The sequence below is a fragment of the Sitophilus oryzae genome, unplaced genomic scaffold (assembly GCF_002938485.1).
Source record: "Sitophilus oryzae breed Bouriz unplaced genomic scaffold, Soryzae_2.0 scaffold_1241_pilon_pilon, whole genome shotgun sequence".
NCBI lineage: Eukaryota > Metazoa > Arthropoda > Insecta > Coleoptera > Curculionidae > Sitophilus > Sitophilus oryzae.
Window position 1 is genome coordinate 321,047 of NW_022145884.1, and position 10,005 is coordinate 331,051.

Here is a 10,005-nt window from a genome sequence, read left to right on the forward strand (position 1 = left end):
TTTTCAGAATGCTCTATCTGCTTTCAATTCAACTACTGTAATTTTATTTATTTTCCATGCCTCTACTTCAAGTTTTTTTTGAATTGAGATCTTTGAAATATCCAATAAAGGCTGACGCTCACTAGACGGAAGCGCGACGGAGCGCAAGGCAGCGCGGCGAAAAGGAATTTTTATAATACATAGTTTTAAGTGGGAGCGCGCTCACTTGGCGGAAACGCAGCGGTCGGCAGCGAAACGATTTAAAACTATGTATTATAAAAATTCCTTTTCGCCGCGCTACCGTGCGCTCCGGCGCGCATCCGTCTAGTGAGCGTCAGCCTTAATGCTTCAATTTCACGTTATGTGACATGTCAATCTTCTTGGATCAGCTTATGTACAGCATTGACATTTTCCTGTGTGACTGTCGTTGTCGGTGGAGCTGTTTTTGGATCGTCGCTAAGACTAATCCATCCACGTTTATATTTTCCATACTAGAAAGTGAGAAATTGTCGACTGATGTGTTGCTTTATGTTGAAAATAGAAACCAACTCGGTAAGGCATTCTTGTTGAAACAACTGTCTTCGTAAATTGTAAAAGATTATTGCGCGAATACTTTCTCGGCTTAATTCCAGTTTAAGTTGACTTACTTACTCGTCAAAATTCAATTTACGTACAGCTATAAACGAAGCTATCTAAAACAGCCTCTACACTATGCAAAAAACTCTTCGAAACATGTCAAGGTCGCATTTCGTCGCCCATTTTTAACGCATTTCGATTTTTTTTTGGCGTTTTTTGTTGCCTTGTTCAGTTTTGTTTTGTTTTGAACTATTTCCCAAACGAGGCGTTATCTGTATCCGAGGCAAAGGATTTTTTTTTCATAAATCTCTGTGAAATAAGTAAACCTAGACGTTTCTAAAATAGCTGTTCTTACGATGATGTTTCGTTAATTACATCTCGTTTTATGTTATATTGATATACATTCCACAAAATTAATATTTGAACACGCGTTTATTACATGTATAGCACGATACACATAAACATCACATCATGCACATAAACAAGTTTATGTCTATCGTGATGTATAGTAGATATTTAGGAACAAAACTTTTCACTTAAACTGCAGGATTATAATTACAATATTTTTATGATTTAATTTTATTATAATGAATGAATGAATTAGTATATAAAATTATATATGATATGTTTGTTTACGGCCTTAATTGATTAATATAAGAGTATAGTAAACGGCACGAATGTTTGGGAGTGATTCATCGGTCGCTACCATGTGAACTAATCTGTTCAAGGTCACATAAAACTTAATTCCAGTGCCGTGGTGTTTCAAGTAATATAATAATCAATATATAATCTGTTGTTTATGTTTTTGTGCATGAAATTTTAAATTTATTATTATTGATGAATATTACAAAAATATTTATTAAGTAACAAATTACTTAAAAAAGGAATATTGAAAACTTTTCAATGAAAAGTAGGTTTCGCCAGTTGATATGCATGGGGTTCCTAAAATGACGAAATTCATAATGTTCTGCTGCATTGTTCATCATAATGTATTGAATATGATGTTTATTAATAAATTTATTTCCTTAACATTGATAAAGATCGAGATGACATGACACCTAGAAAAGGAGGGTGAAAAAAGCGTGATGCAATTAAAATCATGTTCACATGCCAGCTCTCTTCTGGTTTGGCTTCGCTCCAAATAAATTGTTTCAATAAGATCCCTTTTCCGTCGTGCCGTAATTAATTAAAAGTACTTGGATTGAATAAAATAAAGTAAGTCAAAGTTGTTTAAAATTGGTTTAAATTAAATAACACATATACGACAAATACGTACCCGTGAACAAAGCTAACATTATGTGAACATGATTTTAATTGCACCACGCTGCCTTTTTTAATAAATTATGCAATAGTACCTTCTGGACTGATGTAACAGGGAGCAAATAAGGGCCATCGTTGTCGCGTTCCCGCAAGAAATAAGCAACCAACCGCATAATGAATTCTTTCTGCCCTTCATTTAGTCGTTTGCCGGGCATTTTCATTAAAATTTCAACTACAAACAAATGCACCAAGGGGTAAGACCATCTTACACACTAAATTTATCTGTTAATTTACCCCTTAACTCAAATCTCGTACTTACCGATGGTTTCACTAACAAAACAATTTAAAATATCCAAATTTATACTAAAACACAAAAATAAAATAATCAATAATATAGAGCATTTCAGCAAACTGTCAAAGTCTTGTCAAAACATATATTTGGTTATAAATATAAACTGGAATGCCCCATTGGTCGCACTGCAAGCACACCGATGGACTGACGCACAAAAACGAATCAATCAAAGAAACGCGATATAGTAGCGTCTTTGTCAATCACGCTAACATTTTAGAATAACTAGGAGGAGCGCAGGCAGATGATTAGACCGGGCTTTTAAAAACCTACGTCTGCGGTAAAAATTTACGTTTTTAATGTAAAAATTATAGCGCGCGTGTCGATTCTAACTTCATCAAGCAATGAATCACTCCCAAACATTCGTAGCGTTTACTATAGTATTGTTTGATAAGTAATACTGGTAACATTATCAATATATCGAGCTGAATGGAAAAATTATTGATAGACCCGATGTCAACAAATAGACACGGACACGGATTTTTTAAAAGCTATGTTCCTTTATTGTTCTAAACGATACCTGTACTAGCACCTAGCATGGTTCGATATAAATCCATTCAACTAGTATTTATTTTGCCGGGATTTAGACAATTAAGACTAGGAAGTCATTCGCAAAAGTTAAGATTAAATGCATGCATTCTTTATTTATTAAAATGGGTAGCGGCGACATCTACAAGACAGATGGTTGAATGCATTGATTGTTGTTAAGGTTTTCTACATTTACACTAAAATATTCCCATGTGGTTCAGCAATTTAACAGGAAATAATCAATAACATAATATATTTTGTTTCAATAAATAAATATGCTTTTTAATATTAATGCTTATATTTGGTTTTAGCAACTAATGGTTTTGTGAGAAAAAAGTTTTAATTAGAGATGGGAATTAGAGGATGGGAATTGGACTTCGATCCATATTAATGTTAAAAAATTGTTTGAGAAGTGGAGAAATAAAATCACAACATACGTTTCTCTCCGACGGATATCGAATTACACCACCCCACTCGCCGCTATTTTTTCTTGTTCTCTTCTCCGCCATCCGTCGCCCCATAATCCGCAATCTAATATGCACCCCGGCCCTGGGAACCGGCTATCGGATTACGCGGCGGTTTACACGGATTACGCCGTTGGCTTTTTAACGCCGCACCATATTGAACGCGTAAAAAGACATTAAGCGCGCCTCTGATTTATTAAGGCGCGTGCCCCACATTATGGCGCTTCGGGGCAGTGTGCGTTGTTTGAGATTCGCACGGGGCGATTGTTTGTTTAATTAGGGATAGTATCGGGGTCTTTTGTCTATGATTATAAAAAAGTTTAATAATGAAAGACGCTATAATGAATTGCCATATTTTTAGGCGATAGACATAAAAAAAGAAAAAAATGTCAAATATGATTTATATAATATCTATTAACAAATTTGTGTCTAAAACAGTGACGAGCAATTGCAAGACCAAGACTAAGACTCGCTTGGTCTTGGTCTTTATATTGAATCAGCATTACCTTTTTTTAATAAAACAATAATTTTGAAACAATAAGTAACTTTTTATATCATTTTATTTATTTAAAAGGTTGAAAAAATATGAGGGATATTAGTTAAAACTCTATTATTCGGTATGTTTGGACAAAAAAGATGTTTATACGATTATAGCTTATTGTTGACGGCTACCATAAATTAGTATACCATAACAGTTTCAGAGAAACGTTTTTTAATTTTTTTTATTTAAAACAATATAGGGATGAGTATTTAAAACAATATGAGGAGGAGTAAGTAAATAAAAATTTTGTTATTTTTTTAAATTATTATCTATGAAAAATAAGATGTAAATAAAAAATGCAAGACCGCAAGGGTCGTGGATGCTGGTTTTGCGTCAGTCTTGCACTGGTCGATCTTGTTATTGGTCTTGCAGATAAAACGCTATTCTAAAAATATATTTAAAATATCGGATATTTAAAATTATTGTTTAATTTCACTATTAGGTGAATTTTCCAAAATTCATGTGAAACTATCTAAAATAATTTAAACTCCTTTCAGAAAAACAATATGGATTTGTAGAGTCAAAATTCGAAAGTAATGCTATCATAAAATGTTCAGTATTGGCTACCTAAGCACTTTAAGACACTCGAAGAAATTTCTCAGAACTTATGACAGGGAAAAATCAAAGATTTTCCATGATGTAAGTAACAACATTCTTTGGATTGTCACGAGATTTTTATTGTAGATTTGTCAAAAGACGTTCGGCACAATTCATCATGATACTAATATATATTAAACACACTAATGGGTTTTAGGGGAAAGAAAAAATCAAATCAATATCAAAATACATACATACATACAGCCGTTACTCGCTGACAAGTATTCGACACACATAAAGAAGATGGTCACGCAAGGCGTTTTCTTTTGTGAGCTTTTCTGTGACTGAAAAGCCCGATACGTGATGTTATCTGCCTACCGCACTCCGGACATTCAAAAATCTCATTGCTTTGTTGCCTTTTTACTTTTTGGTTGCCGCTGTTAACTGAGTTTACAACCCTTCTCCATTGAGTTTTATTGTGAGCTGCTTTTTCCCACTCATTCTGCATGTTAATTCCGTTTAAATTTTCGTGGAAAATGTCCTTGTACCTTTTCAGTTGTCCACCCGGCCTCCTCTTACCGTCTACAAGCTCACCGTAAAGCAGAGATTTTGGTATGCGGTTTTTTTGCATTCTGCATACGTGACCAGCCCATCTTAAGCGAGATTTTGTGACCATGACTTCAATACTCTCGCAGTTAGCTTTTTCAAGGACCGATACGGTTGAGACATGATGGAACCACCAGACTCTTAAGAGTTGTCTAAGGTGTCTCTGTTGCAACTTGTTTAATGCGTTCATGTGTCGGCGGTAAGGTACCCAGGTTTCGCTCCCATATACCATAGTGGGGATTATAATTGCTTGGTACACTGCAAGTTTTGTGTTTGTACTCAAGTCATGATTGTAAAAAAAAACCCTGTCTTTTAATTTCCAGAATGCTCTTGAGGCGCTACTTCCTGTGCTGAATTTCGGAGTCAATATTGGCCTTTTCCGAAATGAAACTGCCAAGGTAATTGAATTCCGCCATATATTCCAATAGTTCTTCTCTCGATTTTTATAGCATTGTTGTGATCTTCCGGGGGAGTGCACATGATTTTAGTTTTGTCGATGTTTAGCTTAAGGCCCAAAGCCTCGTATGCCCAGGTATATGCGTTCAACATTGTAATTGTTGTACCGTGTTTGCAACTAGAGCGCAGTCGTCAGCGTATTGAAGTTCTGTGATAAATTTTGTACGTGTTTTTGCCCTGAGTCTTTTTATGTTGAACAGACCGCCGTCATATCTGTATCTAATGCCCAATCCTCTCTCCTGCAGTTTGCTGTCTACGATAATGGAGAGCGCTGCCATGAATATGTTGAATAGGAGAGGCGCTAAGACACAGCCCTGCCTAACTCCTATATTTGTTAGGAATGGGTCGCTCAGTGATCCATGTTGTTGAGACTCTTGACTTGTTGTTGTTGTTGTATCAAAATATCCGACAGTAGGACATTTCCATTCAGGATGTTGAAAGGGGGAAAAGGGTGATCAACTATGATGTGCTTCAGGGCACCCCACTGGGTTCTGTATTTTTTTGTAAATACATTTATGAATTAATAAACTTGATTCTTGATGCACACGTTATGCTAATGATACATCTATTTTCTTTAGATCAACCTGTTGGAATCTATTGAAAGCCGAAGTAGAAAAATTAATGAAACTAGTATGTAGTATGCAATTTTTTGAAAATGGGGAAACACCAGAACAACTCATCACTGAGTGCGCCGGCCGAGACGACAACAATGTGTGCCATAAACTTTGGTACGAGTGATCTGGGAGATGGAGAACTAACCTCTGTAAAACTGTCCGATACTGGCCTTCGTCAAAGCCCTGGGACTGTATGATGTGTTTCTAACTCAAGAAAGGGGGACACAATTGATCTGTAAGGTCGCGCTAGTTAACTCCTAATTCATAATTTTATAAGTGTCTACTGTTTAGAACTAATAATAATACCAAATTAGTATTTCTCTTTCCTTATGCAACAATAAAATAAACCACTAATTCACCACAATACACGAATAGCACTTCATAACACTTTACTTTTACAGTGGACGCGCCTTTCGCTAATCTTGTTAGCATCATTATCAGATGATTAATACACAATACTATTAAGAGTTTAATTAATTTTTTATTAAGAGTTTTAATCATCTGCTGATGATGTTATCATGGTTAGGGAAACGATCGTCTAGTGCAAAAGTAAAATGTTTTGCTGTATTGTGGTGAATTTGTGTTTTATTTTACCATATCTGTTTCCAGTGGTACACCGTGAAGTGAGCCGTACAGTTTTAGCAAAAATTAATAACAAATACAATTAAGTACATTTTATATTTATTTTAATAAGTAGATGGTAACATAAGTGCAATTATTATTTTTTTACGAAGAGCTTACCAAGATTTTATAATAATTATTACCTATTTTTCTATGATTTTTATTATTTTAATATTTTGCTATTTCACTTCTTTAATAATCTGACAATATTTTTGTTAAATTAACAACTGTGTAAACTAACTGTTATATTGCTGCATGTGCAGATATTATTTGAGATCTTTTGTAAACTAAATAAAGTTACAATGTCATAAGATAAACCAATTATACCCCACACACAGTGTAATTAGATCGTTATGGCTGATTACATATTGACTGAATTAAAAAATATTCAAAGGTTATGTACAGAACTAATTATATTCTAAGTGACAAAAAATCTACAAGGAAATTTCTTATTTATACTAATATATGTAAATGCTCACACTTGTTAATATCACCACCAAATATTTTTGTTTGTTCGGTACATTTTTTTCCATATGCACTTTAAGAAGTTACGATAATTTTCATTATTAATAATTTAACGATGAGCTTTAAATTTTGCAAGAGATATCAAAAAGCTTATACTACTTTATAAATGAAGCGAGAATGACCAAGTCAATATTAGTTTCGCATTGAGCATATAATTTTGATAAATTATTTTAAATTTTTAAACTAATGGTAATGGCAGCTTTATATCATCACTAATTTTAGACTTTACAATATACTAGAACGGGTTTTACATACCATTAAAAGGAAAACGCAACGGTAATTGTGGAGTTCTTACGTTATAAAACTTTGGTGTTCACCCTTTCAGGACAGTTAGAAATTTCTTAAAACTGTGCGAAGATATCGTCACAACATATTAGACAGAATAACATCAGTACGAACTCGTGTTCATAAGTACCACATCTACACGGATTGTTCAAAAGTCACAAAAATATCAATTTCCACGACCAACAATAAATTTCAGAAATGCTTCAACATATGAAATTGCAAACTACTTGGTTCCCATCAACCAACCATTCCAGGGCAAAAACTCATCAAGCATAAATATTCCAGATATATGTATTTATAAGGATATTTTCGTGAGTTATGATTTGCAAAGCTTACACAGGAACATAGCTATCGGAGAACAAAGCTTATCACTGTCACTTGTAGTTCTCAGTATTTATATGATTGGTTCAAAGTCCAGGTTTTACAAGCCTAACCCAATAAACCGATATTATGATTAAAATATGTTAATGACCCACAAACAGATGATACAAACTGAAGGCAACTTCAAAGTTATAATCATCTGTCTAATTTAAAGTAAAGTGTTTTGTTGTTGTGCGGTGAATTAGGGTTTTATTTTTCTGTTTTAACCGGGTCATACTGTTTATCGGGAATAGTAGTATAGGGGATCATCGAAATCATAGACTGAGTTATGATTCCGATGATCCTTGCCTAGTTAGATCATCGGCTTTTTCTTTGACTTGGACGCCGCTGTAGCCCGGCACACAGAATAGTTTAATTCTGTTCCTTCTTGCCAGAGCCCCCAGTTTACCCAGGCATTCTCAGACGATACCTTTGGACTCATAAGCGCCCTAAGTGGCGCTTGACTGTCTAAGCATTAGGACATCGAGTTGGCGAGTCATTAACTCGAGGGAGGAGCGCTATGATCAGGTCTAAGATTTGTCAGCATTCATGAGACACAGGACACAGAATAGATAGCTTCTAAAAGAAAAATAAAAGAGGCTTTTTTGATACAACCTAATAAAAATAAATGTATTGTGTATATGCATCTGTAGATATTAGTAATGTACGGCAATCGCCTATTTGATTTTAAATAACATAACATAAATAAACATAACATACGTAAAAATTAAAAACAAATTAAAAATAATCATACAGAAAGCATTTAAAAACAAACAAAAGCACAAAAAATATATAAATAATAAAATATATCAGACAATAAAAATCATACAATTCAAAAAAAAAATACGTCATTAAAATCACAAATAGAACATACATACATACATTGCAGAATACAAAAAAATTGGTCAACTGCAAGTCGGACTCGCGCACGAAGGGTTCCGTACCATTCATTATCTATACAACATTAGACACTATATTATTATAAACTTTTTTTCCGATTTAGCTGAAATTTTCAATACGCCTATAAGTAGGTATTTAAAAAAAAATGAAGAAACACATTACTAAAAATTGTATTAATCAATAATATATGTAGAAAGTAAAAATAAATATGTAAAAATATGTAAAAATTAAAAAAAAACATTAAAAAACAGTCGCCTTGACTAGGATTCGAACCTGTCTTACTACGGCTCCAACGTCATAGCAGCGTAAAGTCCTAACGCTTTAACCACGCGGCCACCGAGGACTTGAAAGATTCTATGTAAAATTCTTACTTAAAAGAAAATGTTTAATGAAAGTACTTTTTTATATATAAACATTTATTTAATTCTGTTTTTAGTATTTTTTCTTATAGCGGCAACATAGATACATTATCTGTAAAAATTTCAACTGTCTAGCTATAACCGTTCATAAGATAGACCTCTGTGACAGACGGACAGACGGACAGCGAAGTCTTAGTAATAGGGTTCCCGTTTTTACCCTTTGGGTACGGAACCCTAAAAACTGTATCAATAAAAATTTAACAATTTTAAAAATTTACATTACTAAGTAATTGTCATCAGTTATCAGGTGGTTAATTGTTAATTTTGAAGTTTAACTTGATATAATGTCATGTTAACAGAACGTTTTTGTAGACGTTGGACGTATCTGTTTTAAAAAAGTATAAGTGTTAAGTTACAGTGTTCTCGAATAATTTGCTTTTAAACATTTTAAATAGTTTTTTTTCTTTATTCTTTGTATTTTTTTGCTTCCGATGACGGAAAGAGATAAACTTTCCGAAACGTTAAGCATCTTTTTGTTTGTTAGGCAAATTTGTTTATCAGTAAACCTAACTGCTGGCAATTAGTCTTCGTTGGATTAACGCAGCAGTGTTTACAACTCACCACTAAAAATGTTAGTCTATAAGGAATAGTCACTTTGAAGTATATTTCGAGAGTGACCGGTTAGTGCCTACCTACCATAAAAGTGGAAAATAAACACCCCGATTGCAAGTCGCAAACGTGTAATTTAAAGAAGTGGCTGGAACTACCCGAATCTTCGAATATGACACCATAAAAGACCAAAAACTTTATAGTAACTTTTCAAAGCAAGGGTTACTAACAAGTGCTATCAAAATGTCTCCATTAAGTTTTGTTACTTTATAGTAACAATTTAAGTTACGGGATAGTCGCGGCCACGACACCTAGTTACTTCTAATTTATAGTAGCAAAATGGTTACTGCTACCTTCCTAGGTCACTATAAAGTAGCCGTCGCTCATCCATTGCCACTAAAAAGTCACGGGGATCAAAAATGGCTACTTTATAGTG

General features: G+C 33.9%; 1 long non-coding RNA gene across 1 annotated transcript; it reads right to left on the bottom strand.

Moving 5' to 3' along the window:
• Positions 1-1,362: 1,362 nt before the first annotated feature.
• LOC115874190 lies at positions 1,363-2,178 on the bottom strand. Its single transcript, XR_004048787.1, has 3 exons — positions 2,135-2,178; positions 1,911-2,047; positions 1,363-1,613 (listed from the first exon to the last, which is right to left on the bottom strand). It is a non-coding gene; the product is annotated as an uncharacterized LOC115874190 (long non-coding RNA).
• Between the last annotated feature and the right edge of the window lie 7,827 nt (positions 2,179-10,005).